This window comes from Cebus imitator, unplaced genomic scaffold, assembly GCF_001604975.1.
Source record: "Cebus imitator isolate Cc_AM_T3 unplaced genomic scaffold, Cebus_imitator-1.0 Scaffold97, whole genome shotgun sequence".
Lineage (NCBI taxonomy): Eukaryota > Metazoa > Chordata > Mammalia > Primates > Cebidae > Cebus > Cebus imitator.
In genome coordinates this window covers 1,147,401-1,163,689 of record NW_016107412.1, presented here as the reverse complement: position 1 = coordinate 1,163,689, position 16,289 = coordinate 1,147,401, and the positions used below count along the sequence as shown (strand labels likewise).

Sequence of the window (16,289 nt, the reverse complement as noted above, 5' to 3'; positions counted from 1 at the left end):
GTGGTTTTGTACCAACAAAGAGAGAGGTAAATCAGGGAAGAAGTAATTACTCAGTTGAATTGTGAGTCCTATCTGAGACTTTGTTGTGTGGATGAAAGAGACAAGGGGAGATGGCATTGGGATGGTAATAGAGTCATTTCAGTAAGACAAGTACACAGAGGCTTGGCCATATTACGTTTTCTTACAATTTTAAATACAGATCCCTTTTCCAAAATCCTTGATTACAGATGGGTACCAAAATTCAGATATTTTTTAAAAAGTAATAAATCTCATATACTGAATATCATATAACATCTCATTCAGATGTTGTCTGAAATTGTATCTCATAATCAAACATAGTATTTCTAGAGTGAAACATGAATATTTACCTCAAGTAAGTAAATGCATTCAAAATGAGTCACATAATAGGTCACTACAGGTTTTGCCATGTGGCAAAATACCAAAAAAAAAAAAAAAAAAAAAACTGTGTTTAGGTTTTATTTTTCTAATTTTGAAAATGTGAATAAGTGACTGTAGACCTGTCATTACTCAATTCATGTTAATCAGTGTATATTTTATAACAATGAAAAGAGAAAGTGATGGCAGATATATTGGAGAACATAGCACAAGATAGAGGTCATACAGCTGATAAATGTTAGAGGCGAAGTTTGAAATGAGTAAGATTAACACCGAAGTCAGTCTTTCCTGCTAGATGACACAGGTCTTATGTGTAGGATGATCTGAAAGCTGGAAACATCTTCTGGAGACTATTGGACATGAGTCTAAGGAGAGATGATGAGAACTTGAAATGTAATGAAGAAGACAGGTTAAAGAAAATAGGAAGAGTTAGATATCTTAATTCGATATTTAAAGAGAAATTTACATTTGCCCTAAGAAAACAGTTCACAGTTGAATAGAAAAATAATTGTAATATTTTAACTTAAATTCAAGGACTATATCATATCATAAATAAAAAAGCATAGCTCTGTTGTGATGTTTATGTGAATGGACCCATAAATACACAGGTAGTAATTATATGAATTACATAACTTGGTTAAGGTTAGAGATATTCACTCTCCCTCTCACCACCATGAGTTTTTTTTTTTTTTTTTTGAATGAAGGAACAGTTAACTTTGTGTATAGAAAAGCATATCTAATAATTAAAATACAAGTAATTTTTTAAAAATACAAAATATGGTTAAATCCAAAGTAACAAATTATCACTATTTTAATACTTTACTTTGAAAGGTATAATTATCTTCAAGTTTTACCACTGAACTGATCTACTTTATCAAGTTACACTATAGCTTTAATAAGTGAAATGTCTATCAGTGAAAACAAAACTAGTCTGGATAAACGGAGTAGAATGAAGATCTAAACAAAGAGCCATTCCTGTGCCACCCAGGCTGTGTTCTGCTTCAGTGGCCCCCAAGATTACCCAAGTGGGAGGTAAAATCCAGCTTGTTGTTCCCTTCAGCAAACTGCTCACCTTGACATGGGCTGCATCCATCTGGAAGACAGGATGCCTCTCCCAAGTGTTTCGGCCATAATGTTTGAAATTTTGTAATCATTATTGGGTGAAGCAGAATGCAATTTTTCACCTTTTTAATGGGTGTACAATTTATAACAATGAAAAGAGAAAATGACAGTAGATAAATTGGAGAGTATAGCAGAAGCTAGAAGTCATACAGCTCATAAACGTTAAGGCCAAGACCCTCATACTAGTTGCCCTGTGCTAAACTACCTTAATAGGCTTAATGACATCAAATACTACTCCTTTTTCATTTATCTTCCACAAACCAGTTTTACGTAGTGAGAAGAACATGGGCATCAGCAGCATTGGTGCTTGAGGTTCAAGAACAACATGTCTAGGTTTGAGCTTTGGCCTTGTTGCTTTAGAGCCTAGATGTTGCCTTAGGCAGTAAGCACTATATAGAAGAAAAGAGAAGTTCTGCTTAAACAAGTCAACAAACGATTGTGAGCCAGAGTTGTCAAATTCTGATGAGGATGGAAACACATTTAAACGTTTACAAATTGGCTTTGTCATTAAAAACTACTGCGTTCTGAAAATTACTAAATCTATACCTAAATTTGCATACACAGAGTAGGAAATTACCATGTACAAGTTCATTAAATGGGTTGTTCCTATATAATTGTCCTATTATACAGCCTAATTTCTGGCTGAACATTGAAGTACGTTATTTGTACATATGTTCAGAGAATTTGAGAGACAGAGAGATACCGTGTTGAAGTGAAATCAATTTTTATACCACTTAAGTAGAAAGAAAACAAGAATTCATCTTTTATGATATTAGCATCTTATATATTTTATATAACGAAAACAAGTGTAATATTAATTCAAATGCTTAAGCTTTTAAAAATGAATTTGCAAAAGTCTGTTCATTTGTATTAGGGATAAAATGTGTTTATATGTATATGAATAGAGAACACTGAGGCAAATCAAGAGTAAAACACACAAGGAGACTATTGGTACTCTACAGATAATTAGAAACAAATATAAATAGGATCACCCTACAAAAATAGACTTAATTTCTTGTAAAATTCAGATTACAGAAGCTTACTATGCTTAGTCCTTGGTTCAAGCTAAAGCCACTAACTTTAAAGTTATCACTTAGTGAGGGGTGAAGCAGTTACAAAGAGGTCAGGATTACTATGCTGCATCCCATGTTAAGAAGCAGGCAGCATTCAGGGATTCCCTCAGATAGTGCTGTACACTCTGAGGAATACACTTAGTGGATAATTGGGTGGAGTCATTAAAGGACACAGAGACGAAATTTTCATCCCATATAAATATATAAATCAAGTATGCACTTTTAAGAACTTCTAGGATATTACTACTGCCTTCTTCCTCTAATCAATTTGCTTTCCATCAATGTAAATAAATAGTGTGGCTTTCAGTGATAGTTGCTTTTCCTCCTCCACTGATTAGTTTCACTGAAGGAGTGGTTCTTAGATTGCAAGATGAAGTAATTCACCCCCTTGACATACTTAAGAGTTTAATTGAGATTGCTGTGACATTAACAGCCTACTGTTAAACTATTTTCATTGCTTACAACCATCACAAGGGGTCAAGGCTGCTCCTACTAGTACAAAGGGAAGAGATGGTATGTCAACCTATAGATGTGGTTAGATAAAACAGTATAGATACCAGATTATTCCAAAATGGATTTTAGGAGCCAAACAATGAAATGGTCCAACATGATAAATGATAAATAAAATGATAAGTAAGTGAGTCATTACAGAATATATGTCTAAATGTTAACTGCAGCTACTTCAGTGGATTAGAATTATAGTTTTCTCTGTTTACTTTTAATGTATTTTTTTGTTTCAGATATAATTTTTTATGTGTTCTCTGTTTACTCTTTTTAGTTATTAAGAAAAGTGTTATTTTGATAAAAATTTAGAAAATTGAAGAGAAGAATGGGTGAAATTTAACAAACACTGCAGTCCCAGGTTCGTGCACACTATTCTAAGACAGTAACCACAGATTTGGCTCTGAATTTTCTGGCAACCAATATAAAAAAAAAAAAGAAAAGAAAAGAAAAAAAAGCAATAATAAACGGTTATATATAATTAATAAAAAAATCATTGATCAGAAAAAAGAAGTACTTTAGGCTTCATTTGGGGCAAAGATAAGTATTTCTTGACAAAGTCTTTAAAAGTTGTGTTCTTAATAAATCCTTTGAATACCCTTCCTTTGATAGAAACAGAAACATCATTATTGGGGCCTTTTCCTTAAAGAGTTTGTCTACATGAAACTATCCCAAGGACGGCAGAAGTACTCACCAAGTTCCTGATGAGTGAGCTGACAATTCAGTGCACATAGTATGTCTATGCAAAATAAAGAAGCAATGATCCTTCCATAACGTTTTGTAAAACCAGCTTTTGATATACACTTTGCCATAAAGATCAGCTATTATTGATTTCTGACAAGGCACTTCAATAGAGATATTTTTCACTAAGGCTCCATTCACATGATTCAGCAATCAACAGAGCCAGAGCTGGGGCTGAATCATCCTAGAGGGGTTCAAAGAAGACCTGCACATGAATAGCAAAAACGCACGATCACAGGAAGCCCATGAAGAGAGCAATGTTTTCCCAGAAATAAAAGAATTTTATTTTTTTCTTTTATAAAGAAATAATATTCCCATTGGCGGAAATTTTATTTATCCATCTACTTCTTATATACAAAGGACCTACACTCTAATCCATTGCACAAAGAATTTATATCTGCAAAATATACGTGTGGATCATGATATTTCATGTGAGGCTTGAGGCTAAAACATTCCAATGAAGCATTCAAGGGACATTTAAATTTAGGAAATTTCTATCTTTTTGAAAAATTAAGAAAATAATGGAGGATATTGCATATCCTGATGGTTCTGGTCTTTGGTATAGCCAAAGTAGTTATGGTCAGTTTTCCCTCAGGCTACCTTCCTTTAGGATGAACAGATGAAATTGCTGATTTTTGACCAACTGACCCCTCCACGTGGAGTTTCATGTGATGTAACCTAACAGTGCATGAGAACAAATTTATTCATTCATGGGAGAATGTGTCTTTATTCTTTGCGTCAGGAGTTAGAATGCAGACAATAAATATACCTATGAGCACATGTAAAATTGACTTTTATTATAGAAGTAAAATAGATTTTACTTATTCTCACTCGGTACATTTCTCTGTTTACAGTAGCTGCCATCTCTAGAGATCACTGTGATTATGGATAAGATGATAATGACCTTATTCAAGAGAGAGAGATTGTAACCTAAGCTAAGTCAATAAGCACTACACACAATGATTGGTTCAGAAGTGGGTATGTTACAATGGTGGGCTAAACAGAGAGGGGCTGGTGACTGCTGAAAGGGTTATGCATACGAATTTGAAAGTGGAAGAGGATAGAGTGAGTCATGAGGGAAGACTGTTTTAAAATGAAGCCATGACCAAAGAAGTAAAAGTTGACAGATAGTAATATCACTAAGCTCTTGGGTCAGTCCTTGCCTGAAGCCTGAGAGGAATTCAAGACTTTCAGATCCATAAGCCAATGAACATCCTTTATTGTATGTGACAATTTTAGTTACTTTATTACTTTCACAAAAAACCATCTTAACACATATGTGAAGGCAGTTATTCTATATATATATATATATTTATATATATATATACACACACACACATATATATATAATCAATAAAAACATGTTACTATAAATACATAAATATTGTGCAAATTTGTGGTAAATTTATTATGCCCTATGTCTCTGAAACAATTTAGATTCAAAATAACACAAATGCGTGTGTGATTTTGATACACAAATAGATATATATATAATAATATATATCTATTATAATCATTAAGCTGCCATTCTAGAAGAGATGTATGCTTTACACACACACACACACACACACATATTTATATGCACAAAGACTGTATTTCTTCTCTTCTAGAATGGAAATTTAATAATTATAATTTTATAAAAATGTTGTATACAGCCAGAGGTGATGAGTGCTCAGTTTGGACTTCTGACCTGGTATATAGATACTAGTGCTTTGGGATTCTACTAATGTGGTAGACGTAAACAGATGTGAGACAGAAATAAAGTGGTAGGTGGGGGGTGATGGGAATGAATATCATTGACATTCCACATTTTAAAGATTTCCAACTCCTGTGTTACCTTGTGAGAGAAAATATTCATTCTTAGTGACCCAAAAGTTATTTCAGCCATTGATTATATTTCAAGACAGAAGTGTCTCCATTACCAGTTTCTCTAGTTGTGATATATGAACATCAATGTTCAGACAAACTGAAAAACAGCTGATTATATGTGACAGGCTTTCAGAGGGTCTGGGGTCAAAGATAAAAGCTTTTGAAGTGACAAATAGATGTAATCATTAAAGAAGCTGTACCTAATAGCATGATCCAATTTGTTCTAAATTAAAAAAAAAAAAAACAAAAAAACAAAAAAACTGAGTAACAGAAGCCAGACACTGTCAGAGACACTTGATCTATTTCTGTGATGGCATTTATAATCTCAAGGGATTGAGCAGGAAACTTTATGTGGAAAGGTGTGTGTGTGTTGGAGAGGGTGTGTGTGTGTGTGTGTCAGAAAGAGCGGGAGAGAGGCAGGAAGAAAAGAGAAAAAACAGAGATCAAGATAGAGAAGTGCTGGAGTGTTTTGCTGTTGATGAAGCAATTTAAAAATATCACCTCATTTGGGCCTTGCAACAAACCTACACAGTGTGAAAGGCAGTTATTACGATCCTCATTTTAAAAATGATGAAAGGGAGGCTGACGTCCTTAGTGGCTAAGTGACTTTAGTATAGACAAATAGCTAATGAATGGTGGACCTGGGATTATATTTCAGATCTTCTGACTGCAAAGTCCTTAGAAGTTTTACAACTCCTCCATATCATAATGCACCATTCATAAATAAAATTAAATCTAAAAAGGTGCTAATATAGTTTCAAACTGAAAAGCTACTGAATATTGTGTCACAACCTAGTCTAATAAATCCAGGTGTGTGTGTGTGTGTGTGTGTGTGTGTGTGTGTGTACATATATATGTTTCTTCAACTTTCTTTTAGGTGGTTAAGATTACTGCATATATATTACACACACATATTATATATATGTTATAAAGATATATATCTATATCCTTATGTATACTATGTAAAAATCTCTATTTTATATATGTATGTATATACACAACTAGATGTATTAGACTAGGATGTGACAAAATAAATATAACCTGATCAATTTATTGAGAGGAAAGAAAACCTGTCTTTTGAAAAAGGGTAAACAAAAAAAACATATCTCTCTCTCTCTCTCTCTCTCTCAAAGATATATATATAAAGACATATATATTTCTTAAGATATAAGATGTATCTATATCATATATAGGTATAATATATAATATATATTTTAAAGAAATAGTAAAGATATATATGTATATGTATAAAGATAGATATGAATGTATCTTAGAGATATATATAAAGATATTATATTACACACATATGTGTATATATACGTTTTTACCTTCTTTCAAAAGACAGTTCTTTCCTCAATAAATTTATCGTTACATTTATTAAGATGAAAAATAAATATATGCTGTAGTTTGCCTAAAACCATCTTATGTGCTTCTGAACTTTCTCATAAAATACTTAAACATTTATTTGGACACCTGTAGGCATCTTTAAAGCTACTCCAAATCCTCTTCTACCCTTTCAATTCCCACATGAAAGAGAACAAAGCTAAAGAATTGTGTTCTCCGTTTAGCTTGCAGCAAGAAGTGGCCCTGTGATCCAGTTCTCGGTCATAAAATACCAATGTAAAAATTTGTGCTTCTGAGAAAGTTTGGCTTCCTCACAATAAAGAAGAAAGCTTTGGTGCAGATTTTATCTTTTTCTTGCTTTAAATTTGGACACAATGACTAGAGAGGCAGGAGTAATCTCTTCACCTAAAAGAAAGTTGAAAGCAATCAGGGAGGTTGCCCTGACAGGTTTGCGTAACTGAAAACATATCAGCAACAGCCAACCTCTAGATTTGTCTTGGTGGGAGGAGGAGGCAGAGGGAAGGGAGGTGTTGTAGGTTTTACTGTTATTTGTTGTTATTTATATTCACTCAAATCTGATATATCCAAATAATGCGTATTTTGGTCCCTAAAACTCTCAAAACTACTTAAAACATGTGCTATGTCACTACTTAGAACAGACAATATTAACAGCATCATCAGGCATTATAAACATGCACCATTCTTACTTAAAGGCAAATGGGCACACCTTAATCAAAGAATAAAAGGGATGCCAACCATGCTAACATTCCTCAGGGACTTTGCAATTCTGTTGGATCAGGTGTATGGTATCTTATAAGCATCTTGTTGATGCAGACTGACTTTTCAGACTAACACTATATGCTCCTGCTAAGTGACCGTTCACTACCATTGCCACCTCCTTTTCCTTATTTATGTTCTTCCATTTAGAAGCAATACTTTCTCATAATTTTCTTCTCTGCCCTACTGCCTTTTGATATTAACAAATACTCTTTTCAAGCTCATCTGCAGCATTATCTCTTATTTAAAGCCTTGCCTAGTACCTGTAACCAAAATTGTGTATTTCCTTTTATTTGGGGAAATGGTTACTGCTCATGTGGCATTAATATCACACATTTTATTATATTATTATGTACAGTAGTCATAGTCCTTGTCATTTGCAAAATTATCACCATCACTCCCAGTAGACAATAAAGCTAGCTCCTTGAGGGCAGGAAAAGTATGCAATTCATTTTCGTTAGCCAGATAGTATACAGCACAAACGTGGTAACGGTGGGATAGCAAGGGGTACTAAGGTTCAAAGAGTTTATTTCTCTGCAAAAAGTGGTTTCCTTCTCTGAGAACTCCTCTACTGATACAAACTTTTCAAGAATGAGAGTAAGCAAAGAGGAAGGGCTATCTTATGGATACAACTTTTAGGGAGTTTGTTCTTCACGTATAAAAAAGCATGTTTTTTCTGAAATAGAGATTTTCAAAACAGACTTTTTTTTTTTTTTTGGAGATGGAATCTCACTCTGTCACACAGGCTGGAGTGCAGTGGCACCATCTTGGCTTATTGCAAACTCCACCTCCCAGGGTTCAAAGAATTATCCTACCTTAGCTTCCCGAATAGCTGGGATTACAGGCACCCACCACCATGCCCAACTAATTTTTGTATTTTTAGTAGACAAGGGGTTTCACCATCTTGGCCAGGCTGGTCTTGAGCTCTTAACTATGGGACTCACCCGCCTTGGCTTCTCAAAGTGCTGGCATGACTCACTGTGCCCAGCCAGCAGTCATCTTTAAAACTACCTCTGTATAATATTGGTAGGGGTTGGCAAACTCCGGCACACAGGCCAAATCCAGCCCAGTGGACTAACCTGATAAAGTTGTATTGGAACACAGCCGCATATTTTCTTTTGTAATACATAAGTCTGCTTTTGCACTATAAAGGAAGAGTTGAGTACATGCCAGAAAGACCCATACAGCCTACAAAGCTCAAACTATTTGCTCTCTGGCCCTATATAGAAAAACTTTGCAAACTGTTATTAGGAAGCTTAAAAAACAATGTTAGAAAAACAAATATTTAACTTTTTTCTTGATGGCAGTATTTCTCTAAGCCTTTAATTTCTATTACAAATTTTCATGTCATTTTCCTGAGCTACCAAAATTATTTTCACCATAGAAAATTTTTTACAGACCATATCTTCTCAGGCCAAGTGATCTGAGAATCGTGTTTGGCAAATGCTGCTTTAGAAAAGTACAAGAAAAAAAAAAACTGTTAAAATGAATTGCAGTTTTCCCTTCAAATGACTGCATCATCTGTTAATATTTAACCCTGTGAATGTGCTTATTATTCTAGTGATTTTCTAGGACCACAAGCCACTTAGAAAACTACTGTGGCCGGACGCAGTGGCTCACGCCTGTAATCCAAACACTTTGGGATGCCGAGGTGGGCGGATCACCTGAGGTCGGGAGCTTGAAACCAGCCTGACCAACATGGAGAAACCCCATCTCTACTAAAAATGCAAAATTAGCTGGGCATGCTCATGCATACCTGCAATCCCAGCTACCTGGGAGGGCGAGGCAGGAGAATCGCTTGAACCCGGGAGGCGGAAGTTGCAGTGAGCAGAAATTGCACCATTGCACTCCAGCCTGGGCAACAAGAATGAAACTCCGTCTGAAAAAAAAACAAGAAAAATGCTCTTGCTCATGATAAAATGAATACTTAAGCTTCCTTGAGATAAAAAAGTTACAGCATACCTTGTACTATAAACAAGTTAGGTGGTAACTATCTGAATGATGTGGATAATTAACATCAAAACAGCAGCAAATGTGCGTGAGGGAGAATCTTTGATGTTGGACTTAAATTATTTAATCTAATTTAAATGGAGGCAGGAATACCAGACTTTAGATGTATTAATGTGAATAGATTACACAGATTATAAACTCTGTTAGATGTAGAACTAACTTTCTGTATTTTCTTATAGTTCTTAAATTAATGTTTTCTTTAATTTCAGTGTTTTCCCTTAGAAACTATGGTTGGCCTTATTTATATCTCTTCTAAAACAACTATGCTTCTTTAACTTGGATAAATATAAGTTGATGTAAAGACATACTAAATCAAAATGTATTTTTTCCAGAAGTTTTAGAAGTGTGCACAAATTATTTAGCTATCAAATTCATTTAACTAAACAGTAGTGGAGCTGCCTTTGTAAAAACAGTAACAGGGAAAAATTTATGACATTGAAAGAGATTTCACCTAACCAAGCCATCTTGTCTTTAACCTCTAAATTGTCCTTAGTCATTCCTGGACATGGGCCAAGCTAACTTTGGGAGAAATAGCCCTTCTCAGAACCCCTTTCTGGTAACATAACCCCAGACCAGATGTCTTCCTATTGTCAATGGAGGTGCAGCATAATAATATCGGGAAGTTACCCTAGATGGTCTAAAACAGCAGGGAGGAACCCTCCATTCCAGGAATTGCCCATCCCTTTCCTGGAACACTCAGGAATAATCTACCCAGGGTTTGACTATCAGTCCCTCTGCTTAGCATTACACAACTTAGTCTTAGTTAAATAATTACCATTGTTCCAGAAGTTATAAGATCTGCTACTTCCCTAATTATTTTTGAAATTAACATTACTATTTTAGAACCTAAGATTTGCTTTTTAAGACTTTTGCATTTCTGATAACCAGATAACTCCACCGAGGCCAGCGACTACTCTACTCTGATGCTCCAACTCAAAAGCAGACTCAGACCAAGAGGACCATTTTCCACACCCTGTCAACCAATGAGCAATTTTCCTAGCCCTCTGCCTGCCAAACTGTCCTTGAAAAAACCTAGCCTCCACATTCTGGGAAGGCTGATCTGAGTAGTAATAATCTGAGATGCAGGTCTCTCATTTAGCCAACTCTACATGTATTAAACTCTGTCTGTTGCAATTCCCCTATCTTGATAAATCAGGTCTATCAAGGCAAGATGAACCCATTGGGCCGTTAGATAGGTACATAAAGAATTGTAACTATGCTGATGAATGTATACTCCAAAGAGACTATTTAGGACTATCTCACAACGTTATATTCAATATATAAAGATTCATAGCCTCAGATTTATAAATCACGAAAGTTATTGATTCTATCAGAGGCGTTAGAACCAAAGAGACTCCAACTTGAAGAGGGGCTGGGAAAAATAAGGCTGAGACCTACTGGGCTGCATACCTAGGAGGTTAGATATCCTTAATCACAGCATGCAATAGGATGTTAGCTCAAAATATAGGTCACAAAAACCCTGCTGATAAAACAGATTAAGTTAAAGAAGCTGCCAAAACCTGCCAAAATAAAGATGGTGATGAAAGTAACCTCTGGTCATCCTCAGTACTCATTATATACTAATTATAATGCATTCACATGCTAAAAGACACTCTCACCAGAGCCATGACAGTTTACAAATGCCCTAGCAACATCTGGAAGTTGCCCTATATGGTCTAAAACAGCAGGGAGGAACCCTCCATTCCAGGAATTGCCCACCCCTTTCCTGGAACACTCACAAATAATCTACCCCTTGTTCAGCACATGATCAAGAAAGAACTGTAAGTATATTCAGTTAAGCAGCCCATGCCACTGTTCTGCCTAGGGAGTAGCAATTCTTTACTCCTTTACTTTCTCAATAAATACATTCTTTCAAGGTTCAAAAACCCTTTCTTGGGGTCTAGACTGGGACTCCTTTCCAGTAACATAACCCAGACCAAATGCCTTCCTGTTGTCAGTGGAGAGGCAGCATGAGGCAGTAGAGCCTACTATGGCTGCGGAGTCAGACCAGAGTTTGAGTCTCAGTTCCTCAGTTTGGTATTACGCAACTGAAGCTTTTACATGAGAAAAAAATCTGACAAGTAAAGTCGGAGTACTTAAATACAGATGCTAAAGAAACTTTATCTCATATTTTGTCAGCCAGTGGTATAACTGGGTTTCACCTATTCAACATAAAATTTATTGATTTTTTTTTTTTACTATTCTTTTTGGTCAATATTTTGTTTCCTTGATCTGTTAATACAATTGAGAACATCATTAATAATACCTATCCATGTAAAATGTTATTTTGAATAATTTATCTGTTAAATATATTTAATGTAATAATTATTTGAAACAGATATATAAGATATACAAAACATTGTAAGATAAATATTTAAGTAATACAATCAGAGTGAAAAAAGGAACATCTTAGAAACGTTAAGTAATTGAAATGCATATTGAGGAGAATTCTGCAAAATTACCAAAGTTTTTATCATAATTTTCATAATTTGTGTGCTGGTTGATTTATTACATAACAACAGTATTTTAATTGTCCAAGAAGAGAAACAGATTTTCTTTATACTAATGTCAGGACAAAAATAGAAATCCACAAAATCTCAAAAAGGAAAAACTAAATATGTCTTATGTTTTTCATGACTACCATTTTATACCTCTGATGAAATTGAATTAAAATGGTCTTATCTTTATTAGTCATCATTTGTACACATTCTTAACATACAAGGGGATTGAAAAGGTTTACGTGTAGAAGACTTACTCTAAAAGGAATTTATTATACAAAAGAGTAGAGAATTGAGAACTGTCACATGTGAAGAGTGTATTGGAAATTTCGATACTGGGCTATAATTATCTATCTTGCTATCTATCTATCATCTATCTATTTATGCATATGAAAACATATGAACCTGTATACTATTAATTATTATTAAATAATAAGCTGTTTATGCTGCATTTTTATTTGAATGGCCTGAAAGAAAGTTTATGATAAACTCACCTGAACTCTAAAGAGCAAGGATCTTGGGGACTTGAACATTTTCTCTTTTCGGGTATTCTTTTCATGATTTTGTATACTCAAAAATTAAATTATAATTTTAAAACAATTTCATGTGATTTTTTGCATGAAAAATTATATCTGAAATATATTGTTACATAGGAATTTAAATATGCTTATATGAGGAATAAATTTATGGTTGAAAATATGAAGCCTTAGCCTTAGCCTCAAATCCTTTCAAATGTACTTACACAGACATGTCTTACATACACAGAAAAGTACCTATTGCACTTTTAAAACATAGGCATATTATTTAAAATATAATTTCTTATTACTGAAGAGAAAGATATTTCATATCTTTATTTTAAAAAAACTCGACTAAATCCCCCCACAAACCAGCATTTTATACATTAAAAAACATAAAATTATAAAAGTATTTGTATTTTTAGTATTTTAACATATTCAGCAGCAAATACAATCAAATGCCTACTTTGCCATAGCTTTATGATAAATGCTATTCATATACACATTGACAAAAGAGACGGTATTTTCATTTTTCTGGAGACAGGAGCAAGAGATAAATTAAGAAAGTATGATAAGCAATCATGCATTTATATACACACAACATATATATATATATATCATAAATTATAAATTACAGTTATATATTTCTTCCTTAAGGATATTTGATTTCTTTAAACATTATGTTCCAGTTCTGAGTTTTTTATTTATAAATTTTATTCATTACTACCTTGATTTGGTAGACATTACTCTATTTCTATACCTTCTTCCATAAATTTGTATTTCAGATTCCATTTCAATGGATTTAAAATATTATAATACCACTAAAATACAATTCACCTCACTTTCATTGAAGCTATTGTTACTCAAATTTTATTTTAATTTCCATTTTGTTATTCCAATGTTATAAAAGCTATTTCTTCTGCAATTAAAACACAAGCCTTCCTTCAGAAACACATAAAAGAAAATTGATTTTCATCCTGAAAATGTCAAACTTCTGCCTATAATACTCAGCTATGGTTTTCTGAAACAACAAAGTTCAAAAAGAGCCATCGACCTGATGGCCCTTTGAAACACAATGATGGATGCAATGTGTCTACTACTTTACTGTCAGAATGTCCTCCAAGAGAAAGAAACAATCAATGAAGAATAATAAATCTAAACTGGGTAGAGGTTTGCTTGTTTTAAATGTATTAAAAGAGAAACAACAGGTATTTCACTTCTCTGGAGAAAGACTTTTATTGACTATTTGATTAACTCTTTTCTCTCCTTCTGGTTTATTTGAATCCCACATAACATATATCTGCTTAAAGACATTGAGCAATGCCTGGAAATTTAACACCTTACACAGTTCTTGAACTTACTGTGAAATATAGATGTGATCTACTGTTATTCTTTAAACGAGAAGGAATAAAACTCTAACGGAGGATACAACTTTACTCACCCTAGTGCCGTGTTCCTCTGTCAATCTCTAGGTCTGACAACTTCAACTGTTTCTAGGGGTTGATGTTTCCATTCTCCTATAGAATAGAATTATTGATGAATACCGTATCAAAAGCAAAGTCGTTACTCAAGTGCAAAACATCAAAACAACTCATTTTATTACAGATTATGATTACATTAATATTTCTTATGCTTAAAATAAATTCTTGCAAATTCTCAAAAGCAAGTGAGTAAAAGATTGCAAGGATCTTAAATATAAGTTTGGAAGTATAAAACAAGTCTAATTTAAAACTTAACTAACCCTCAGAATATGTATCTATTCTCCAGGTTATATTCTTTACTCAGGAAATGAAAAATCACTTCCACCTGCATATTTTGTATGACCAGCGTCTGCCATTTTACCAGAGTCCTAACAAGGAAGCACTGCATAAATTCCCCTTTATAAATGACACTTTAAATACATGTTGTTTTATGATATGGTCCACATATGCAAGACAACTATGGACAATTACATAGACTGAAAGTTACTTTTGATTTGTTAGAATTGTTATTTTTATTCATTCATTTATTTATTTTTTGAGACAGGGTCTTGCCCTGTTGCCCAGACTGGAGTACAATGGCACGATCACAGCTTATGGCAGCCTCAGCCAGCTGGGCTCAAGCAATCCTCCTACCTCAGCCTCCCAAGTAGCTGGGACCTCAGGTATGTGCCATCATACTCAGGTAATTTTTGTATGTTTTATACAGGCAGGATTTTGCCATGTTGCCCATGCTTGCCTCAAATTTCTGGTCTCAAGTGATTCTCCCACCTTTGCATTTATGCTTTGTAAAAGGAGAAATAAATTAATTTTATGATGATGTGACATAACATCCAAATTATGAAAGATGTTACATATGTTAACTATTTGTGTCATTTCTATTGTGATTTGAAGTCAAAGTTAGAGAACATGTCTTATTCACTTCTCTCATGTGCATATCAGGAAATATGTACAGAAATAGATGGAAATACATATATTTTGTTTCAAACACCTAAATATATAGAATACAAAATTGACAGATGCATTTGATTTATGAAAAACAAAACTATGATTTATTTCTTACAACCAAAGTTTGTTGGTGATCTATTGAATAAGTTAGACAAAAATGTTAGTTTACAACGGTTCTAAACTGATCTACATTAAGTAACATCCTGAAAAAGGAGATACATATTTATAAAAATCTAGAGTACGTAAATTAAATTTTGAAAATAGTTTATTTTCATAGATAAATAGAAATCTCTACATAAAAAAAAATTAAGAAATGCATACAAGTCAATTTTTATATCACTTTGGGGATTAGTATATGTCTATCTTAAAGGAGAAAATAAATAGGACTATATTCAAAACATAAAAACAATAAGCAGTATATTCACCAATTTTTCACAACAGAATTTAAGCTTAATAGCAATATGTAAAACACAGCAGCAAAAGCTTTCCAGACAAATTACGGATGAGGTGTGATGGGATCTTATAAATTTTTGTCATCACCACCCCTGTCCTTAACCCCAAGCCCACCGTGGCCCCTTGGTAGCATTTGGGACAATTCTGTACAACTCCAAGTTTCCACAGAATGAAATTTGAAAATTTTTGATATAAATCATTTTTAATATTCTTTAATAACAAAAGCTATAAAAATGGATACTGCAAGGACTAAATAAAATTTTCTCAGTTGGTTTAATCAACAATAACCACAATAGAAGGAAAATTTTTGCAGTGACCTCTTGACTGGACATTAGCTCTGAATGTAGCAACAAAGATCAGATATAGCTATATTTCCTCCTTGGGGTTCTGAACATTCGTGAATAGTGCTGAAGCTTCAATTAGTCTCATTTTTAGGAAGGCATTTCATACTGTGCTTTGTGTCGATTTAGTAATACAGTGGGTGGCTTATGATGTCTGAGTCATGATTACACATTTCATAAAATACAGCAGAAATCGTAGAAGATTTATAAATTAACACTTAGA

At 33.8% G+C, this 16,289-nt stretch overlaps 1 protein-coding gene across 9 annotated transcripts in view; it reads right to left on the bottom strand.

Annotated features, from left to right (window-relative positions):
- Positions 1–14,357, bottom strand: part of PCDH15 (protocadherin related 15) — a 1,323,555-nt gene extending 1,309,198 nt beyond the window's left edge. For all 9 annotated transcript variants that reach the window (XM_037741275.1, XM_037741277.1, XM_037741276.1 and 6 more), the window contains exon 1: positions 14,288–14,357. The gene's annotated coding sequence lies outside the window, so the exon portion shown is untranslated. The remainder of the gene's footprint in view (positions 1–14,287) is intronic.
- Positions 14,358–16,289: the final 1,932 nt, after the last annotated feature.